The sequence below is a fragment of the Falco peregrinus genome, chromosome 2 (genome assembly GCF_023634155.1).
Source record: "Falco peregrinus isolate bFalPer1 chromosome 2, bFalPer1.pri, whole genome shotgun sequence".
NCBI classification, from domain to species: domain Eukaryota; kingdom Metazoa; phylum Chordata; class Aves; order Falconiformes; family Falconidae; genus Falco; species Falco peregrinus.
In genome coordinates, this window is record NC_073722.1 from 22,085,315 (window position 1) to 22,108,388 (window position 23,074).

Sequence of the window (23,074 nt, forward strand, 5' to 3'; positions counted from 1 at the left end):
GAGGTGATCCTGTCCACCTCTGCCATTAGGCATTGCATAATAATACTTCATGTTTTCTGCATTTAGTGGTGCAGACCTTAAGCAATAGGGTTTCTTTGCTGGTCTGTTAGACCCTGAGCCCATGGTTAAGGCCCGTGGCGCTAGGAGAGCAGCTCAATGTAAGCCAGCAGTGTTGCTGTGACCGAAGGTATGCCACGCTTCCTTACCTGGCTAAACCAGGACCAGGGGTGCACAAATGTTCATTATGAGCTTCATCCCCTTTCCCTCTAAGTCTCCTTCAGCTGCAGTAGTCAAGTCTTTTACCAGTACCCCTTACATGGGATTCATCATTTCACATGTGAGTCTCCTTCCTTCTGTTTTAATGTTACCTTTATTTTCCCTAAAATTGTTACTGGAAATGTGTCCTTGGAAGGAATCTATCATGACAACTTTATGCTCATAGCTGACTGTGTTTTGTGGTTTTCCAAAGGGTGCTTTTTCTTTCCGATATTTCTTATATCACCAATATGCTTTTTAAAATTTTTTAATATCTTTAGACCATTTGCCTAGCGTTGACTTTCTGCTTTCTGAATACAAGTGTACTTGCCTAGTGCTCTTGTGATATATCACCTGCATGCAGGCTATCTTTTCCTATTAAGCAAGTATTTTTTTTACTAAGACTTTGATCTGTTTTCATGTATATTGAAGGGTATAACAGCTATTACTGTTATTGGTAGCTGCAACTTGCTTGCATCCTGAAACAAATAATGTTAACGCTGGTGGTTTAAGTCTAATAAAAGATATTATACATAAAAAGTGCTGGAAAAACAAAAATGGTCCAGTAGGCTGGGAGGAAATGGCGAGGTGATGTCTCAGACTGACAGACTTAAATATTGCTTAATATCAACTTTTACTCTCTATAAAAACTTTGCAGGATGGTCTCAAATTGGTTTTCAGTTTAGTTCAGGCCTGGGTTTTGGTTGTGGGTTTGGTTGTGTTTTTTTTTCAAAAAAGGCTTTTTTTTTGCTATGGTTCAAAGTGCCACAAAGTAGGTGCAGAGACGGTAGCATAGCAACCACAAAAAAGTAAGTTTAAAGACTGAGAAAATGAGCTTTTTGCTTTCTAATAGCAGAGCTTTCATGTTCACATCTTCTTGCTGGGTTTGAAACACCTGTTTCTATTTCAGCTGACTTTGTTTGCTTCAGTCTTGCAGTACAGAAAGTTGTGTGGCCAGTGCTGAATTACAATTAAGCCAGTCTGTTTTCTGTGAATTCTGGTCATCAAAAAATGGTGAGCAGAATCTTGAATGGCAAGGAATTAATTTAGGTTTGAAATTAAATTAGCATTTCTTTGAAATGGAAGAGTTTTCTGATATGAAACAGAACTGGTTCCCACAATGACCATGAGAATAAACCTACTTTTGGCTGCTGACTCGGGAAAATTTTAGGGATCTCATCAAATAAATCCAACAAGTAATCACTGTGATTTTTAAAATCTGTTATAAGGTTATGTGCCCTGTGTGCACAATAATGTGAACTCTGTCTGGACAGCTAAGGACTGAGAGTTCAGTCAATGTGTCGTTGACTTTCCCTGTTTACCTGAACTGAGTTTAAGGCTGTGACTCATCTCAGATTTGCATCTTTGTTTCACCTTTTCTTGGTGTCTGGCAAAATGGATGTGAATACTGACTTAAAGCATATCCTTCTAGTAACATCCCTGCACGCCTCTGTAGCTACATAACAAGAAAAGATATGGAGAATAATCAATGAAGACTTTTAAACTCTCTTTTTTGAATCTCTGTTGAGTTAATCTTGAATCCTTCTGCATTCTCTATTATATTTTTAATTAGGGTAATTTTTCCTGCTGATATGTTAACTACAACACACAGAAAAGATCTTTGAATCGTGGAAAGTATACCACACCACATACACCCTCAAATTGTGATTTATTCTGAAATGAAACAATTTCTACCAAACTGGAACTTTACTATCCCCAAACTGCAGTTAATGACAAGTGAGCTTTGGGTCAGGTTCATCCATACTTTCACCCATTCTCCTTTCTGAGCTCTCAGCCTCCCAGACATACTCTAAACCAATACTAGGACAACACAGTTCCAAATATGCCATTGCAGATTTTGCAATTGTGTTAGCTTGTTTCCAATACATTTAAAGTATTCCAATGTATTTGTGTTCAGTTTACGTGATTTTTCACAGCCACCTCGGTGGTCCTTATTCATGTGAGAATGCCTGAGGCAGAAGAGATGTGTTCCTGGAAGCTGGATGTGTTGACATTTTGCGGTGCCTATGAAAACCAAAGATCAGGATAAAAAGGCAGGAAATGACTGAACAGACCCCCTTGTTGTTAACGTGATGGCTTCACTTGTGTATGACCTGGAGGGCTTCCAGCCACTAGTATTTTGGATGAGAGGCTGAAGAGCTGTCAGCTTGCTGTACTTGACCCCTCACAATTTCCCTACCACCTGCAGGGTCCCAGCTGCGGTGAAGGGTCCTGAGGCCCGCCTCCCCCCAGGATGATCACCCTGCCACGTCCCCTATGCCAGCAGGGCCAGAGCTGCAATGCACAGGCAGGGGGGACAGGTGGTTTACTTCTGGCAGGGCAATGAGGCAGGACAGAGAGTTTCTGCAATGCCCCAAAATAAATTTTCGCTTCCAGGCTTGTGCAGAATGAAAATAATTCCCTACTCTTATACCATAAATACAAATGTTACAGTTTCTCTCCGATTTTTCCAGCCCCGATTTTCCATGAAAATCAAGTCAAAGTGAGAAGTTCTTAAAGAGGTTTTTACCCCATCATTGCAAAGCAGAAATCTGTTAAGACTTAAAAAACCCCAACAAACAACAACCAAACCCAAAACTGATAACTTCAGTGAATCTTTTGCATGACTAAACTTCTAGGACACGCTTTACTATGTAGTTTTCCTTTACTAACTCTATCTCTCAGGGTTTTTCTCTTGCAACTACAATTCTGTTGGCAGCCTTTCCATTGTAGAAATACTGCTAAAATACTTCACACCAAGTTGTACAAAGCCTTTGAAATTATGGAGATTTACACCAGACCTAAAATCTTATGTCCATGTTACAGTGGAATTATCCCAAAACCCAGAGGTTATGCAAATTGGCTATAGTATTTTCTTCAGAGCTCTGCTCTACAGAACTAATATCCTTACTCCACACCTCCTTCATATCTAATGGCAGATAGATCCACTGCCATACTTAGTGCTCTTATTTGTGACTTACATAATTTTTCAATACATGCTATTGACACGTCTTCATTTTCCATATACATTTTGCATTGGAATGTCATTACTGATGACTTATTTACAATAAAGTAACAACAACAGAAAGGACAATGTTGGAGAATTATTATTAATATGCTGTTAAAAAAAATGTGAAATGTTTGTGGTTTTTTACAAGTGTATGAGATAGAGCCAGTAGTTGTTCTATAGTTAAAGCTGGAGCTTCCTATAATAAACGTTATTTATTTATTTATTTTTCAAATTAAATCGGTCTCTGAAAGAATCTATGCTTTGATTAGCTGCAATTTATTAAAACCTGCATTCTGTAAAATAGGAACAATTGCATATTTATTACAGTCTTTGGGGTTTTCTCATAGATCATTACATTTTCCAGATAACTCTTGGCAGAGGGAGAAAATAAAGAGGAACAGATAGTAGCTACAGCCCAGCCTAAAGTAGGAGGGGAAAGGCTGACTAAAGTCCCTTAAAGCAGAATCAGTAGACCCTTTCTGATCCTTGTCTCATTTAGCATACCAGGAGTAAAAAAAGGAGGAAAAAAGGAAATTGAGAGACTTTGTACATCAGGAAGCTCTTTGTTCTTTTTCTCTCCCATGACTAAATGCTAGAGCTACCTGTTGCTCAGTGGTAATGTGAATGTCTGTGAACAACATGTCTGAATCCAGTGCAGTCAGATGTAATTCTGTTAGATACAGTACATTTGAAATATCAGGCCTGAATTTAGCCCTAAATAGAACAGAAATTATATTTGCAAAACAAATATTAAGCTTCCTTCTTTCTCACCCTCCCTTTCAGTAGTCTATGTGACCATAAAAGCATGTCATTCTAGAAAGCCTTAAATAAATTTATTTTAGTTCATTTTTAATTGTTATTTTTAATCTAATTTATGTACTCTTGTATTTCCCAATAGAGTGGTGTTTGGAAATACTTATTTCCCCTATTGTATTTATAGAAGTTGAAAATGTTGAAATGATTTAACCAGTGTTAAACAATATGTCTGCTGAGAAAATTCAAACCCAAGATGTGGTTGTATTGAAATACTCCACTGCTATACTATATTAAATAAGGATAATATAGACTGATGGATACAAATGCAATGAAGTGTCATTATCTGACTTTTAAATAATCATTGAACATGCAAATTGATGAGACAAGAACTCCACAGAAGTGCAGAAAAACACAGTCTACCAAATATTGAATTAGTTAAGAGCTGAAAAGTGTTGTTTACAAAGCATAGACTCTTATATTAATCTGCCAGTTTCCTGCAATTCTTCTCTTTCATTGAATTTTTGGAGCCTGACTAGTACAGACAGCCACAACCTGCTCTTTCCCACTCTTTCCAGCTTCCCAAATAGTGCAGGGCAGAAAATGAGGCATATGGCTGAGGGGAGGAGGTGCTGGCTGCCAGCACAGACTTCCACGGCAGGAAGGGTAGAGCCCCTACAGCTGCATCTGGACCCCCAGCTGGAGACCAGACTTCAGATACGAGATTTGGATGGAACATTTAATTCAGAGTTTAAAAAAATCAGATTAAAAAACCTAAACTAACTAACTAACTATATATATATATATGCATATATATACCAAAATATTTGCTAGCCCATACTCAAGTTGTGGACAAAGATTCTCACTCCCAGTTGAATCTCTGGGGTGTCTGCAAACCATCTATTGGGAACAGAATTAATCTTGGCCCGAAGAGTGGGTCTTCTTGGACTTTACATCTGTTATACGGAAATAAAGAAAAAAAGAAAGAAGAGTAAACCCAAACAAAAATATCCCCTTTCTTTATCATTAGTAGATTTCTACAGTAGACATCTTAGAATCTGTTTTATTCAGTGTGTTAGCACTAATCGCACTAAATACCATTAGTATTTATTGATTAGAGTCCTCTTACAACTTTTCCTTGAACTAGTTATGAGATTTTGTCACGTATCTGGTGGAAGTTACATTGGACTTGCTGCTCTCCCTGTATTTGTCCATAGACTGCTCTTGCCCCTGACAAGGCTTCTCTATCCCAACACTGCATGGAGTGCCCTGTGTGAAGGCCACACGGTCCCCAACGAGCTCTACCTCTTTACAGTCAATTCTCACACAGTATTCTGTGTTCTCCTCTGCACTTTCTGTCCATTCTGAAAGCTGTAACATCCAGTAAGATCGTAACATAGATACCTAAAATACACTTTGTTCTCCTTTGCTTTGCTACGGTTCTTTGGCAGATGGAAAGAGGCTTCACATCCCTATAGGGGCAGTGAAACATATGCAATGGGCAGAAGAACGGCTTTTGTATCTGTTCCTGTTGGTTGCTTTTCTTTCCTATTTTGTGAAGATTTCTGAGATGACAGCAGTGAGAAACTACTGTAAGCCTCCCCAGACCACTTATGTTGGTAAACAGTTAGTGAAACAAGGAATGCCACAGACCTAAGCCCAACTCACTGCATTCCAGGGTTGAGTATAGCATTTACAGTGGGGCTTGTCATTAGTATCACTCCTGGAATACAGATTTTAAAAAAGAATGTAACCATAACTGTATTTACACAACTTAGATAACACGGGGAAGAATACACATTTTTTTCACATAAAGCAATTTGCAGTAATCCCAAATTCTGATCCTTGTGTTTACATCTGAGGAGCATCTTTTTCCTGGAAGGGCTCTCTATGGGCACGTTTGTGCTAGGACTGCAGGCTGCATTTCCCATCTTGCAGCTCAGCTGCATCATGCCAAGTCAAGACCTCCGGTCAACAACTTTCCCCCCTGCCCCATGCATACACACATGCCATGAGCTCAACTGCAAGCCCACTCATGAACAGTGATGGTGAAGCAACCCAGCAAACTCCAGCAGGCTTTTCTATCTGGATGATCAAAGGACATTGAAATGAGGTATACTTACCCCAGGTGTTAGACTCAGCCAGTGGTTTTGCTCTTAGAAGGTGCTACATGCTAACATTAATAAAAATACAAAATCCTGATCTTAAGTGACCTACACACATTTCAAAGAAGACATCTCATTTTCTACCTGAAGTCGGCCAAGTGCAGTGAACTGAAAGAATAGATCCCTTAAGTCTCAAGCAAGTATTTCTCATTAAACAATCAAGTTTTAATGGAGGTTTGAAAATAAACAGTGTACTATTCAGAGCAATAATTATTACTGTTAAATTCAGGAGGCCTTCATCAATACATCAACCAATGTGATTTCAGTCGAAATCTGGGAACTTATCAGCTCTGAATCAGTCCACTCCAATGCAACTGACTCATTTAAGGACATTTTATAAAGGTTTTTTCTTCATATGAATTTTACTGTCATTGCCTGAAACAGCATTACCTGAAACACTGGGGGCACTTAATACTTTTTAATTGTAGACATACGAGCCTCCTACTCCCCTAAAAGGGCAACTCTCCTCTCTCCAATCACTATACATGAACTTAGACCCCCCCACACCCTCAGTTATGTCCAGCATAGACAATATGAACAACTTATTGTGACACAACTCTACAGTAGTGCTTGTGAAGCGGGTAAAAAAGTATAGGAGAGAATTTTAATATATGAGGTTATTTTGAAGGGGCATGGATCTTTCCATGCTTAAGCTACCCAGGAGGCTGAGAAAGATTGAAGTCCAGCACTTTGTGCTGACAACACATCAAAATCAGAGAAGCACAAAAGTAAATTAAAATATTATGATAAGTTCACCCATGCATTCCACAGGAAAAAAATACCAGATACCATACAGAAATGCAGATGATTCCACTGTACCCAGGATATGTCTGTCTACAAATCCTTTTCCTAGGACCAATAACACAAACCTCTGTCCTTTTTCTTATGGGTTTGCTCAACCAACTTTAATAAAAGAGAGCGTTTACTCTGACTCAGTTACTGAACAGAAAATTGTAAGCCAAAATGTGTCAGTTTTTTCCATTATAGCCTACAATTAGGTAATCTACAAAATTAATTTCCTTCACCTTTAACAAGGTTCTGTTACGTGGTTTGGTGTGCATTATTGTGTGTATTAGTCATAGCCTGACTGAAGGGAAATGCAGCATCAAATTTATTGTAACAGCATTTTTCCTTAAAGTTTATTAACACAGATGAATTGATGGATCCCTAATACATGGCTTAAACCGATCTTTTATACAATATTGCCCTCTATGGGAGCACAAGATGTAACAGATGTAGAATAAGCATGCTGCTGTTCTTTTGTCTTAATAATTATTTTTTTTTATTATAACATTTCCTTTCTTCAAATGCTTTTCTTTTTAATGTAAAAGCTTTATGCCATCAGGAAAATCAACTTATTACCCTCTCATAATTTAATCTATTTCTTTCGAGCCTGCCTTTTATATTGTAACATATATCTGTTACTGGTGTTTAGCTTTTATATGATAATTTCAGTTCACAGAGTCACTGTTCAAAGTGCACGTGCCTTTCTTCCACAGTAAAACAAACAAGCAAAAAACTTAAACTAAAATGCACATAATGTGGTAGTCATATCAATGGTATAAGAAATAATATTTTAAATGTTGTTTGCCTACTTAAGTGCCCAGAAGTCTTCAGAGAGCAAAGAAGCAACTCCACAACATCATTGTAGAAACAGATCCTTTCAAGTGTAACCTGTTGAGCATGAGTGACATGAGAAGAGAAGGAATGAGCATGAATAAAAAAGTACCATGTTGTCAAGTATCAACAGCTTATTCACTTGGAGTGCTCTCACTCTTGATTACTCTATCCATGTTTTTCTTTGATTGTTTTAATTAAGTCACCTTTATTTTCTTCCTATGAGAAAAATATATTTTTAAAAGGAATCTGACTCCAAAGATGATTATTTGAAGAATGACAATCACTGTGCATTGTTCACACTGAACCATCCTGCATATTCAAAACAAACCCCAACAATTCCTTCTACTGCCCTCCTGACTTTTTGAGAGCAGAGATGAAAGTCTGTAATTCCTACATCAAGAAAAATGAATCAATAGCAGTTAGACGTTAAAAGCATTTCTTTAGCTTATTAACTCTGTTCTCCTTACAGACGTTGCAGAGAGATTTCACATTTCGAAAGAGTCAGTGCAATATAAATATAAAATCATGATCTTGATTTCCTTTGTGAGACTATGATTACTCAAAGTATGTTAGCCTCCCGTTTGTTGAACCCAGGTTTTGTGTTTTGTTTTGGGGTTTTTTTTGGTTTGGTTTTTTGTTTTGTTTTTTTAATGTTGTGACACAGCATGGTTGCATCAGTCTGAAAAATAGACCCTAGAGGGAATGCTTCCATTTCCCATTTTAGTGTGGTGTTTCATGGTTTGGGGTGGCTTTTGTAAAGCAGTGCAGTTCAGCATACTGTGTTGTCACCCACGAGAGAAATTAAGAGATCACTCCCAGTGTACCAGCAGAAGTGAAAGCTTCTGCCAGACTGGCGAGGATGCCAAAATCCCAGCATAGTTTTTAAAAGTTATGATACTGAAAGCATTCCCATAATGAACAGCTAGCACTTATTGTAACATAAAAACATTGGACACAGAGGACTTGTTTACTTACACAATTAATCCCACTGAAGCTAACAAAGGTGCTCACCTTAGGGACACATGTTTGCACACCTAAAGACAAATGCAATTCCTTAAAACAAAAGGCTGTACAACACATTCTGGCGACCTTTCAAGCGCATAATGTTCACTTATCCAGTAATTACTAGGAGGAAATTGATTTTCGTAAAAGAGGGAAGACCAGGTTCCTCCAAGTGCCATGGACCTGCCTCAGAGCAGTGGCAATTTGCAAAGGAGGAGGGCACAGAAGAACAGAAACCTATTTACAAAAGCCGCATTCAACACCAAGGTTTCCCAAGCTAGCTGGAGCATTAGGACGTAGCTCAAAAGCATGAGGCCTCCTCCTACAGGACTAGGTGAATCAGAAAACAAATAATGGGATTATCTAAAATAAAATAAATTTGATAAGAGGTGAAACATAATACTCTGGACAACAGGATCCATTTATTACATTAATGCTACAATACCAGTTTGAAAGTGGTTTAGTAATGGATTTTTCACTTTGGGTTGTTTTTTTTTTTAAAGTCTTAGGGTATATAAAAAGCTATGCTTGTGAGAGCTAACCTAGAAAGTCAGTCATCCTTAGAATGTAATGGAAGCTTGATATCTAGATCGCAAGGACAGAAAAGTAAAAAGAGAAAGATAAACCCTCTTTGTAGTTTCATCTTTGAAAATATCATTCCTGGTTTCACCTTTTATTCAGAAGTGGATTAGAGTATTTAAAGAGCCTCTGTAGACATGTTAAAGGGGACTCCCATTGGAGCCATGGTCTAATTAAGCTACTTTATGAATCATTCCACAGTTTGAATAACTAAAAAAAATAATTAAAAATCAGTTAATACATTAGAGTTCAAGCTTCTTAATTTTTAATAATCAAGTAAGAACTGCTTAATTTTAAGATTTGTATGCTGTCACTTAGTTTTATAGATGATATTCTTTGCGATAATGACTTTGCCAACAGTTGCTTCAGATTCTTCTTTATTAGAAGCCACCTTCCTCTAGGCATCTTACCAGCCCTACTCTAACTTCTCTGTTTATACTGTCTGTTCTCTTGTGTGAGCTGTTAACCACTAGATCCTCAAAGAATTTATGTGAAGTACTGACTTACTGATTTATCCATCAGGAAAACAATATACTGCAGTGATACAGCCCCTTTACTCAGAAAGCCACCAAGGCTCAGATATGCAACTGGCACATGATGACCAAATGTTGATATTATACAGACATAATTGTTCTCATGGTCCCAAGTGTTGTGATAGAGCAGCAAGAATCAATTACCTCTTTCTTTCCCAAAATAATGCCATAATTTGTTAGATAATTGCTCCTTAAAGTGTAAAAGGAGACTAAAGAAGGATATATATTACTTCCTAATGACCAGGTTACAGACTTTTCCTTTGAGCACATTCTGGTTTCCTCCCTTAGTTCTATTTTTTCCAAAAATAACCTCACAAAGTTCGGACTGGCAGAAAGCAGAAAGGCTTAAGAGACCTCAGCAGAAGACTCACGCAGCAGGGTGGTCCCTCCACGCCAGCAGCATTGCCTAGTCTCTTTGGTTGGCTTCTTCCCTCGCTGGAAGCAGAGCGGAATTGGGCGTTTTCTGCCCATTCCTCAATGCAGCGCATACTCTGCAAGTCAAGGGGGATTCTTTCCATTTTATGGAAATCATAGAGCAGCACAAATCATGGTGGATTGTCCAGAGATCATCAGGAAGGAGTTGATAAGTAGGTCATGTTGGAGAAAAGAAAGTACTACACAGCCTTCTTGTAAGGAGTTCCTCAAGGTGCCATAAAGCAATGCTGTAAAAAATGAGTTAGGCATTAAAGTCAGTCACCTCCCCAGCCTGAATTCAGGTTGGGAGTGGGCACTGGAGAGCCGTACCACAGCTGACACACAATGGGATGACAACACTTCTGCTGACTGCAGTACTGAGGAGGAGAGAAACTGTGTGATGATCTCTGTTGAAGGATAACCTTTACGAGTCACACAGGAGAAAAAACATGCTGTAAATGATTATTCATACTTCCACAGAAAGGGGAAACAAGAGTGCTACCAATGCTAGACCAACAAATAACCATGTTTGCAACCATTTGAAATGCAGCGGAGGTAGCAGCCAGCTTTTCCAAGCAAGGCAGTCAGATGAATTGGACCTGCTTTTATGAGAATTTACAAATATAGGTTGACTTGCTTATAAGCAGGGAGGACACCAGAAGAGTATTCCATGAAAACAGACCAAATGAGAAACTGCTCCCATACATTGCTAAAGTGCTATGGGTGCAAACGCAAATCACAAGGGGGCTGAGCGGAACATAAACCTTCTCTGATGCTTCAGTCTCTTCCACTGCATTAAAGTGTGGCCTGGGAAAAAACTCCTCTCTTTCTCAGCTTCAGCCCTACCCCCATTTACTTCCCAGGAGATTTCTGCTGACTTCAGGCCAAAGCTGAACCCTGGAAGGATTCTCTAAAGGAAGTTGTGGGAAAGAGCCCAAAAGGCTTTACGGCGATACAAAGACATACTTCTCTCACACAGCATGAACCCTTGTCTTGGTGTCACAGTGAGCTGATAACTCAGGAAGTGGTGACACAGATCAGGCTGCGGATTAAGCAGAATCACCTCATTTTTTGCTTTGACAGTATCTTGATAACAGTACTTAAAAGACAAGAGTTTATATTTTTATAGTTGAGTAAGCACTTAAGACATGAAATAGTAATGTAATTAGAGATGTGGAGCAGCTTTAATGGTAGATGTTAATGAACGTATGTTGGTTTAACAGATATTTCAACATTAGTTTATATCAACATACTCTCTGAAACTAATACATCCAAAGCCTACAGGAACACAGACACTCTAGGATATTAAAATTACTTTACAAAGGAATAAATGTTTAAGATAAAGGTCAATAGAGAACTGGTATGCACTGATTTGCCTTTATCATTTACAGAAGTGTGTCCAACCATAAACAGACCATGATAACAGAGGCTGAATAGAGACTGTATAACTGGAGAAAGTTAGCAGTCAGGGAATCTGGTTTGAGATTTGGGGGGGGGGGGGGTGGGGGGGGGGGGTGTTTGCATTTTTAAATTTATTTTGCTTGTAGGACTTTGCATCAATTTTGCTTTTGATGTTGCTTCAAGTCAGTGCTTCATGCTTAAGTGGACTGTCTACTAGCAGCATATTCTCCACTGTCATCAGGGAAATTAGAATAATCCATGACAAGGCTGGTACTTTCAGTGGAAGACATGAATACCTTAACTGAGTTGTGATGCATGAAACTCACCTTCAAGTGTATCTATATTTCATCCCTACATTTCTGAGTATATAAAATCTCTAACACATTTTGAGTCGGAGCCAAAATATTCAGATTTTAAAACCTAACAAGTTATTGAAACATCAAAAAAATCAAAGAGGCTTTTCTTAATGAAATATATGTTTGAATACTCTAAAAAAAGCACATTCTGCTATGCCTTTGTTTCTTGCACTTTTGATGTGAGGGTAATTAAGTTCTGCATATCTTGAGGAGCTGCTAGAGAATTAGAGACTAATCTATAACTCTTATAAGTTGTCATAGTTCCTCTGAAATCAATGGATGTTTTGTCAGTTTACACCAGCTGAGGAACTGCTCTGTGTGTTTAATAAAAGTCGTGTTGTTGTTTAATTACAAAGAAGTTCATAAGAATTCTCCACAGCTCAAGGAAAACCTCATCCTTTCAGCAATAGTATTTTTTTTGGTTTTTTTTTTTTTTAAACTTATTGTGAACTTCAGTGTCAAAAGCCATCTTTTGTTCAGTAAAGATTGTAAAGGTGTGTTTAGCCAAAAGAGACTGTTATATGTATTGCAGTCAACTTAATTTTGAAGCATGGCTTCATGCTGCAAGGTAGTTTGAGAGAAGAAGTAGGGAGTACCTATTAAAATGTCATCAGAGCACTGTCATAACAGGTGAGAAAACTGGGGGCACTCAAAGAAAACAAAAGCTCGGCATAACAGCAGAATATCAATCCAAATATTTCAGTGAAAGTTGTCAAATAATCTAGAAGAGTGAACCAGGGAGATACCACGTATTATACATAGTAATTTCTGAAAGTATTTGCTTGCTCTGTGTCATGTTTCTAAGCACAGAACTGCAAGAATTGTGTTCTTCTACCTCAATGTGCTGTGAAGGTAAATACATTAAAAATACACACACAGTCATTGTGGTGGTAGTATAGTACTTAAAATCGACAACTATGAGCATTAGTCTAAATAGAAGGATGCTGAATTATCAGCAGTTGCCTTTAGTGCAAAGGCAGATGCCCCTTTAAAAAAATAAATCTGATTTAAAGTCTTGTACATTTACACAGTGCTAAGGAAAGAGTCTATGTGAAAGTGCTAGGTTTAGAAAAGTACAACATTTCTATGTCCCAAAAAACCCACAGTTATAAAATCAAAAAGTCATGTTTTGGAAAGGCAATACTAGTTTTGGGCAAAGTACCTCTAGGTTTTTTTCTATAACTTTTTAACTACTCAGATAGGAGGACTAGGCAGTTGTGATTGTCTGCCTATATAGGGAGGAAAATAAATCATACAAGTATTAACTAACAGAGGATTTCCACCAGCTAATATAAAATCTGTGCTGCAGGTAAGAAAAACACACATCCTGTGGTAAGGATTTCAGCGTAAGTGTGGTACCTCAGTAACATGGTATTTTATTTCCAAAATTTCCCTTCATTTACTGTTTCTCTCCACCCATACTTCATGAATGTTTCTTGCCGTCCTATTTTCTTTTTTGTATACTTTTCCCTAAAGCAGAACATGAGAATATCATCATGATTGTGAGGACATTCTAGGTAACTCAAGTGCATTTGTGTCCAAGCAAGAGTTCAATTCTTGCTACTACCCAAAGGAGAGAGAAGTGAAAATTCAAATTGAACTGTCTTTTTCCCCATGGGTTGGTCTGCTCTTTTTCATTACATAAAGAGAGCTGGAGCAATTCTGCCAACTGATTTCCACACATTTCTAATAAGGGTAGACCCTGGCAAAGTCGCCTGATCCTCCACTTAAAATGAATTGCTAGCAGAACAAACAGTTATCAAGGCAGTGTGATTTAACAGCCATGCTTCTTCATGTTGAATTCATCTAGCGTGGCATGCTCTTAAGCCAAGGATTTAAGTTCAAAGAGTGACTTTAGCATCTGAATTGAAATACACTCTCAACGGTATGCATAACCACTTGGCCTATGGCCCACCCGGGGAACATCTGCAGCAGCAGCTTCAAAGGGGCAGACTGCTGCTCCCACCACATCTGGCAGCAGCCAAGAGCCATCCTGCAGCACACTCACACCCTGCAGCCAAACCCTTTCGCTTGCAGGGATGTCTCCAGTGCTTGAAATACAGCTAGGAGTCAAGAATACAAGTAGAAGGAGAAACAAAACAATCAGACATTTTCCTTTTTGCACCATCAAATTAGTAATAGGGAGCGCTCACATGTTTTGCGGTTTTCCACCAATTGCACCAAGAAGACTTTCTTGTGTTGGGAAGAGACTCTGTCACTTGATTGGGAGGTTTTAGTTTCCAGCTTGACTTAAGTTCTGATGTTCACAAGGGTGCAAGGAGGCACCAGCTCACCACACAGTTGCAGGGGGAAGCCCACACCCAACCTTCACAACAGTCATTGGAAAACAAATCCCCAATCCAGAGCCAGTCACAGGTGTAAGGCATTTTTCAAAGACCCCTAGTGAGTGCTTTGTAATTAGAAATTGCAGGAAATGACTCAGGAATACTCTGAATTTTAACTTTCCCTTAGTTTCTAATTTAGCCAGGAGGAATAAATTAGTCCCCGGTTAAGAATATCTACCATCTTTGAAACTTGGATATTCACAGAGAACAAATAGCTCTTCATGTAGAGGCTCCCAGCTGAAGGATGTAAATGGTAAACTGCATGGAATACCATTAATTTACACTATTTTGGAAACACGAAAGGTTGAGCTGACCCTCCTATGATTCAAATCTGAGTTTACAGCAACATTCATCATCTCAGAATGGGTTTGTTCCAGTCTCCTTGAACAAAACTATTTCCACCTCACATTTGCTGCACAGAATTGGCTGAATTTCAATTCCAAGGTGTATCGTACGAAGAACGGTTTTGGAGTGAAAGGTGTCAAGCTGGCAAAAATTGAAAATTAGATTGGTATAAAATCTAATTTTTTAATATAGAAAGTGTTTAGTTTTTCCTCTGTAATGCAATTTAAAGTCAAATAACAATCTTGTTTCTTGGCTATGGAGGTAGGTTTCATTTCTAGCTGGACAAGCTAAAGGATTTTAATAAGAAATTACGCAACAAATAGGTGGAATTTGTGCCACATACAGTAGGAAAAGACTTTGAACCTCTGAGCGCTGCATGTTTGCTGGTACCCACCCAGAGGTGGTGTCAGGGAGACTCTGTAACCAACTCACGGGGTAACCTCTGCTTGATTTTGGTCATGCATTAAAACCCACCTTTTGTTGTACCAGCTGATCTAATCAGTGATCTAACAAGAGTGGGAACCAAGGAGTCTTCTAGGTCTGTGATTTTCTTGAGCCTCCTTTAGTATCTGGGGATGGTGCAGGGGCCTGGGGGCTTGAGCATTCTCCTGCCGGAAAATGACTCTTTCAACTTTTCCTTTTTCCCCCAAGGCTTTCAGTTGCAGACTCCAGGTGTAAAATCAGAAGCTGAAAGTGGCATTTTCCTCCAGCATTTCGGACGGGCGGGCAGGAGGGGAGGTGGTCCAACTGCACAATGACAGATTATGCAAATCCTCCCAGAGCATCTAATCAATCACAATGGTGAGAGAGGAATGCAGCTCATCTCCGAATTAGCCTCCCTCGTTGCCGCGTCCTCATCCTCGCGTGAAGCATCCCCCCTCGGCTGGAATGACATCAGAGCAGCTCCGAGTCCTTGAAAGTCAGGGGGTTGATTAGTCGGAGGAATCGGCCGCCACTGCCAATCACAACCCTGCAAAGCCGCCTCGATACTCTTGTAGATATGAGGGAGAGGGAGGCTGACTACAGCAAACAGGAGGCACAGCGACAGCACTAGCAGTTGTAAAGGGAGCAGCTGGTATTTGGGTGATTAAATAGTTCTCGCAAGCCTTTTCTGCTGTAGCCTGGTTGCTCCCCGGTGTAATCCCCCATGTCCAAGAAGGAAGCTGCATTTTTAACGGTGTGCTGAACAGAGGTTTGAATCATTCCAGCTGGCTGCTTGTTTTGAAAAGGACAGTCTGTGTATAAATGAGATGTGACTGTGCCGGTAGAGTTCACTTACTGGGGCTGGAGCAAGAGGAACCTTCCTGGGATGACACTCGGACAGCTGCTATCAATTGAAAACTCTCCCTAGTTTACCTGGAGCCATGTGAAGAGATTTGAATAGCAGATGTCTCTTTCCTGCACGCTAGGAAGAGAAAGTCTTCTCTAGGTAAGCTATTGTTCAGCTTCTGCACATATTGCTACATTAACCTATACAACTGGGTATAGATCCATATGACGGTATAGACAGTGCCTGTACTTTGAGACAAGAAAACAGTTCCCAAGCAGGTTATAAATATCCACAGTGTGTAAAATGCTTTGCCTAGAGCCTAATTATGTATAGTAAGTACTTCAGAAAGCTGCCTAGAGCCTGGCATTCAAAGGATTATTTGAAAGTTTGAGATAGTCTTTGTCATGTTTGCATGCAAGTGCCCTTGATGTAAAGGGATGTGCGTCCTCAGAGGGAAAACAGTTGTGTAGCTAAATATATGAAAGACCATAGAAGTTACAGCATGGCAAGTTATATGAGGGAAGAAAGAGGATAAGGTTGTGATTCTTCTTTAGTTTGCTCCATATACTTGGCTGTATTTGCTACCATCTAGCAAAGTTAAGCAAAATTAGAGTATTAAAATGACAGTGTGAAAGCTTTCCCTGGATATATAGTAAACACACATTATTTAAAGTACGAGTATTTGTACTGTGAGGAAGCCAAGACCTGCAGATCTGCTTGCTTTCGGCAGTTTGATATCTAAACAACATCCATAAGCAACATTGTTTTGGGGGTGGGGGTGTTTTTTGTGTGTGTGTTTTTAAATAACATCATCATTCATAGTGTGAAAGCGAGAATTGTTTCAGAGGTAAACTGAAGAAATCAGTGTTTGCTCTTTAGATGGCTACAGAGCCAGAGCCCAGCAGCAGCCCAGCATTTTTATCTTAGAGCTGACACACCGGCTCCAAGTCATTGCTGCTGGGAATAAACACTCAAAGGAGAAATATTTAGAGGTGAATAAGTCTCTTCCTATAAGCACTACACTAATGTAACCACACATACATACAGAAAACCACACTCATTAAGCTCTCTTTTCCCCAGGGAATTTACCATATAGTTGGTTTGGTTTTTTTTTTTTTTAATTTTTTTTTGGGGGGGTGGTGTTGTTGGGGTTTTTTTTGTTTGTTTGTTTTTTTACTAACTTCTCCAGCTCTTAATCACATTGATTGGACCCTCCCTTCCTGTGAATAAATGCTGCAGAATCTGGCCTACCCCAGGTAGCAGGTTATTCTGCCTTTTCTACCTCTGAATCTTATCAGAGCAAAGGAGAAGTAATTTTCTCTCCCATTTCTTCAGTAGTTTTTAATTATGACCCTCCTGCTGTAAGTTGTTCAGCTTGTGGAAGAACAGTAGAATCTCCGTGTTGATAAAGTTTAGATAGTTGGCAACGTTGCCAGGTGCTTCCCTGTCTTGCCCCATCGCATCTGTATACTTTGAGCACGCACATTTACCATCAGCCAAGCTGCACTGTCTGACTTGCGTTCTGAAATGTTGCTCTGAAGAAGGTGGGGGAGGGGGGGACGACGGGATGGTGAGGAGGAAGGAATGCCAAGTTGCATTTAATGAAGGAAATTCTTGGCTTCCAGTTTTCTTCTGAATCTTATAAATTCAAATAATATGATCTGCTCAATTAGATTCTATGTTCCTAATGGCATTGCTCTGTGCAGAACTTTAAGATTATATATTAGTTTTTGTGCCATTTCCTCAGAACATGGCTTTTTTTTTTTTTATTCATAAATGCTTAATGTCTGAAAGCCTCAGAAATGAAAGCAGGAGTATGTTGATATCTTGTTTACACCACTATTTTCTGTGAGGCTGGAGAAATGCTCCTCTAACTTTCCATTATATTGGGAGTAAATCAAAAGGTTTAGATCTAAGCACACAGCAGGATACTTGAGTGACTGACCACTTGCACACACACACATATATATGCCCTCACATATAATTCTATTGCCATCTAAACACCCTGTTAACTCACACTATAAAGTTCTGGAAGTTCTATTAAAACTTTATGGATGTTTAAATGTTGTGATATCTGCTATATTGCTCTTTGTAATGGCACTAATCAAACTTAGCTGATGTAGCAGCATGCAGGGAATCATGAGCTTCTCTAGAGTTCAGCTATCATTCACTATGAGTGGGAGAAAAATATGCTAAGATATATATATTTTAAGGCTTACAGTACAGGAATTCTCAGAGGTACGATGAGATACTTTAAGGAAAACATGACCACATATTGCAAACCCAGGGCAATATTGATCAAGGAAAATGCTGATGAGTTTGTAGTAGTTTTGACTGAGTTTTCAGTTAAACAAAAAAACGCATTTAACCATATGCCACCAGAAAAAAAAATGTTTCTCATTTTCTTTTTCTACAAGCAATAAAGGAAAGAATATAATGATCTCTTAAAAAAAAAAGATAATTTATGTTCCAAATCTTTCTGATTTAGCCCACAAACAATTTTGATGTGACTGCCTGTATGACCATAGAGCTGGCTGAGCTTCAACTGCATGTATACACTGATGTTTGCTTCTATCAAGCGTTTGCTCTACAAAGCTTTCATAATGCTTCAGCTTCTTAGGTGCATCCAAAAAACTGTGTTCCATACCTGCAAAACTGGCTTTTCTGAACAAAGCAAACCCTGGGCTAAGAGTAGCAAAGCATTTCAAGCTGGGGCCTGGGTGGCTGAAGGAAAAGATTACTCAGAATTGTGCAGAAAGCTGCAATTTCGCCAGCCTGTGGAGTCATTTCAGGAACAGGGAACTGAGCTTAAAATGTGCCGAGGGCTCTCCACACTTTCCAAGGTGAGGGAAGCCTGGGTTTGAAATCATTTGCAAGGATTAAGGAGTACCATGTAAAGTAGTAGTTTAGCAGATCGCTTATTCTCAGGCCTAGGGTGCAGTTGAGGACCATTAGAGCAGGTTGAGGGGCTGGACAATGGGAGAAGGAGGGTCTCTGTGATGGAAACTGCTTGGAGCATTAATGTGTCCTGTCTCACATTTTGAGAAAGGCTGGAAAGTGCTCATGTGACAGCAACAAATCCACTTTTCCTATTGAGATGTTAATGCAATGCCCCTCATGAAGCATAAGCCGCTATGCAGAAGAGCGCTAGATAGATGGAAAATAAATTCTGTATTTCTATGTCAACATTTAAATTAGAAAAATTGTTTGAACTATCAAAAGAAAGAAATCAGGTCTTGAAGAAAATGAAATCTATGCACGTCAATCTAAACCATTTTACAACTACTGTCAGTAATAATTACAATGAAATCACAGATCTTCTAAAATTAACAGTTGCTATAGAAAGCTAGTAGTATTTTATCTAAATAGTAATGCCACCAGAATCACATGGCAACAGCAACACAGTGTAGAAACCATGTCAGTACTTGATAAAGAAAACACATTGGCACCAGAAGTAATTTATTGTGATGAGATGATTTAAACTCAATTCTGAAAGGAGCAGAGAGAAGTATTTAAAACTATTTCCTTCCCTCTGGCTACAGGAAGGGTCACAACTGCTCTCCCCGAGTGCAGGCAAGTGGAGCCAAATAATCCTCCCTCCTCTACTGTAAGGATGGGTTTTGCAGAGCCAGAGCAAACACACTAGTAGAAGCCAGGGCAGGGAGGGCTTCTTTCAGGAAAAACAGAAGCAAAAAGAAAGGGGATCCCTCTTCTTCGTTGGAAGCTGATGAAGTAACGGTACTTGGCTGGCTTTGTTTGGCCAAAGGAAAGCCTGCTGTATTCTCTGGTTTGCTCTTCATGACCTAGTAAAGACTTTGCTCTCTTTGCTTCTTCACGTCACATGGAGGCTACCCACGCAAGCTTCTTTCCTCCCTGAAAACACACTAAGACAAGCTACTCCACAGCACAGCCCCAAAACAGACAGTACAACTCAGACAGCAGTTTAAAATCTGCACACATCCAACTGCTAATGCCTTTGTCCCAGACCATGGTACAGCTAAACTTACAGAGTGCATGCTTTTACACCCAAGGCTGCTGTTGCAGAACTTCTGCTAGGACAATCTTGCAACTTCAGTTAGTTCTTACGTAGCCATGGGATGAGAGGAACATCTGCCATCCTGTCACAGCCCGCAAGAGCACAGAGAAACACACCTACAGCTAATGCTCAGGACCAATGCATCTGCAGCTATAGAGATTTTACTAATGGTTGGGCTTTAATCTCCCATATGTATATATCATTATCAGACACACAGCAGACAGAATAATGTGAACGGGCTCTTTCCTGAGCAGAACTGTGCATGAAACATATCCTCCTGAAGGACTATCCACAATTACTTATTTCAACCCGCATTCTGCCAGACTTCCACTGAAAGGATTGCATTTAGCTTTTAGTGTATAAATAAGTGTTCTGATAAATAATTAATAGTAGCTGCTGGCCATAAAAGAGGCAACTGTTTGGAAAGTTAAAACAGTCTGTCATGAAATATGCACCCACCTCTATGTTCTAGTTTCAGGGGATGTTTTATCCAACATTCTTTCCTTTTGCATGGGACCATACTTTGCAAGGAGAGGGGCAGGGCTCGAGTTCCAGAGCCTCGGTGTATTCTTTGAATTTATTCTCTCTCACAGAGGTATTTATCACCCCCTAAACCACCAGAGGGGAGGGCAGGTGGTCAGTGATTCAGACAGAAATTTTTGGAAATGAGAGTAAAAGTACAGTAGCATCTAGGCTTCTGGGTAAGATACCCGAGTTACACTTACTAGTCACCTTTCATTTTAAAGTTCCCATAGTTTTGTTTAGGGTTTTTTTGGTTGTTGTTGTTGTTTTGGGTTGGGTTTTTTTTGTTGTTGTTTGTTTGTTTTTTAATTTAAACAAAGCAGAGCCATCTGCCTTGATGCTTGTGCCAGGCTACCTACACTCTATCTACCTAAACAGCTGGTATAATGGACTAGGGCATTTTTATTCATTACTAGTCAGTAGACTGTATTTGTTGTGACATTTTAAATGGTTTCACTGTTCTACTGACATCCGACTGCACTGTTAAGGGTGGAACCACGTTTACACACATGGCGTGCAGTCTCCTCCTGCACAGGGCACTCTACAAGCCAGTAAGTCTGTTAGCAGATGAGGGTCCAGGTTTGTTTTGAACTGGTAGAGCAACCATTCCTCCTCCTTGAGATCTCTCTCATTAGTGACTGGAAAGCAGTGATTTTGGAACATCATCTTCTAACACAACATCAGCCAAGACTTGCTTCCCCATACCTTTCTATTTCTAAATTATCTGCAGCAGTGCATGTTACTCGAATTTGTACCTGAGAAATCACAATTAAAGATCAAGAGACCTCTGCGGTATGTACTGCCCGCATGACAAGCGAAGCAAGCAGTGCATGCCTCAAAACACTTGATGCTCTCAGAGCCCCATAAGACTAAGTCTTCATCAGCTTTGGAGCAAGCTTACGTGCCCACAAGAATCACCAGCAGTCATTCTGCCTATTCAGATTTTTAACTGAAGTACCTCTGAAAAGATGTTATCTTCCATAGAAAATACTTATGTTTGGGCAGAAAATTAAAAATCTGCATATATACTAAGCCAGAACTTTATGGATTACAGTGTATCATTGTGTCAACTAATGAGACAACATTTTGTTCGTTTGTAAGCTCCTTCCATAAACCACAAAGCCAGGCTAGATTTCCTCTTCCAAGATGCATCCTGGAGATGCACATTGGAAAACACAGTTTAATTGTACACGCAGTCCACAGAAGGGGAGAGGAACGTAAAGAAACATAACTAATTCCAGCCTGGTGCAGGGGCAATACGTTCAGAAAGATTTTGACAACTGTTGGGGTTTTTTTTATTATTATTCCACACACACCCCTTTCAAAAATAAGTTAATGCCTCAGTAGTTCAGTAAACTGATTTTTCATGAAAACAACAGGTTAATCAAAGCCTTGCTATTCTATCACACAACTCTAATGGTATTAGTTCTAGTTCCAGTCTCTGAGCTTAGCGTGACTCAACAAAAAAAAATAAAAATCCCTTGAATTCCCAAGTAGGACCCCTATCCTACTAGTGACATTTCTAAATTGAACTTTATCTAGACAAAACAAAGAATAGATCTTTTGAAAGAACACATTTGTTTATATTCTGAACCAAAAGAAAAACAGTATCTATAGGTCACAGATGACACACCAGAAATCTCAAAAGAGATCTTTCTCTTGACTGACAAAGTGGCTTCTCTCAGAGAAACCCTATAAAATAGTGGCAGAAATAAACACAAAGAAATTTAACCAGGGTATGAAGAATAAGATGACAAAGGAAGCAAACACTGCAAATACATTTGACTGCACATAAAAGTATGAATTTTGCACTGGCTTTCTTAAATGCACTGTTTGTGTTTAGATCTTAGAACATTTTACAGCTAATACCTGTGTAAAGGTAGAAAAGGATATTATTCCTACAACACAGACAGGAAAACTGAAGTACTGAAAAAAAAAATAAATGTGTCTGTGGCTTCCAGAGGACAATAAATTATGTTGGTGACAGAAAGAGACAGAAATCGAAGTTTGAGCTCCCTACCTTATCCTCTCACCACTCGGTATTTTTCCTCTTGATAGGCAAACAATACACATGCAACCATTTCAGGATAAAAAGAGGTTGAATTTTTATTACTATCTTTCATAAAACTTCCTTGGACTATTGTGTCTGCAATACTTAAATGCATTAAAGTGAAATAGAGTCTGTTGGGTATTGTAGTATTTTCAGTACATGATGAGGTTTCTCTGTCTAAATTAGTTTTCCTGAGAACGGTAATATGTGCAGCCATAACTGTTTCCCGCAAAAAGCTAACATTCCCAGTTTTAAAGAACTGGTAATAAGACCCAGAATTTTCTGAAGAACTGCTGGAACCTAGTCTAGGTCTAAGCCTCTAACTTAAGCAATTTAAATATATATAAAAAACAGACAGGAGAGATATTATAACTTTAACTTTCTGCCCCCAAACCATCATGTAATAAAGCAGTGATAA

General features: G+C 39.2%; 1 protein-coding gene across 4 annotated transcripts in view; it reads left to right on the forward strand.

Moving 5' to 3' along the window:
* The window catches only part of LOC101915116 (bifunctional heparan sulfate N-deacetylase/N-sulfotransferase 4), a 161,046-nt gene that overhangs the window by 38,456 nt on the left and 99,516 nt on the right, over window positions 1-23,074 (forward strand). For 3 of the 4 annotated variants that reach the window (XM_055796841.1, XM_055796839.1, XM_055796840.1), the window contains one exon: window positions 15,430-16,207. The exons of the other annotated variant lie outside the window; for it this stretch is intronic. The gene's annotated coding sequence lies outside the window, so the exon portion shown is untranslated. The remainder of the gene's footprint in view (window positions 1-15,429; window positions 16,208-23,074) is intronic. 4 annotated transcript variants of the gene reach the window in all.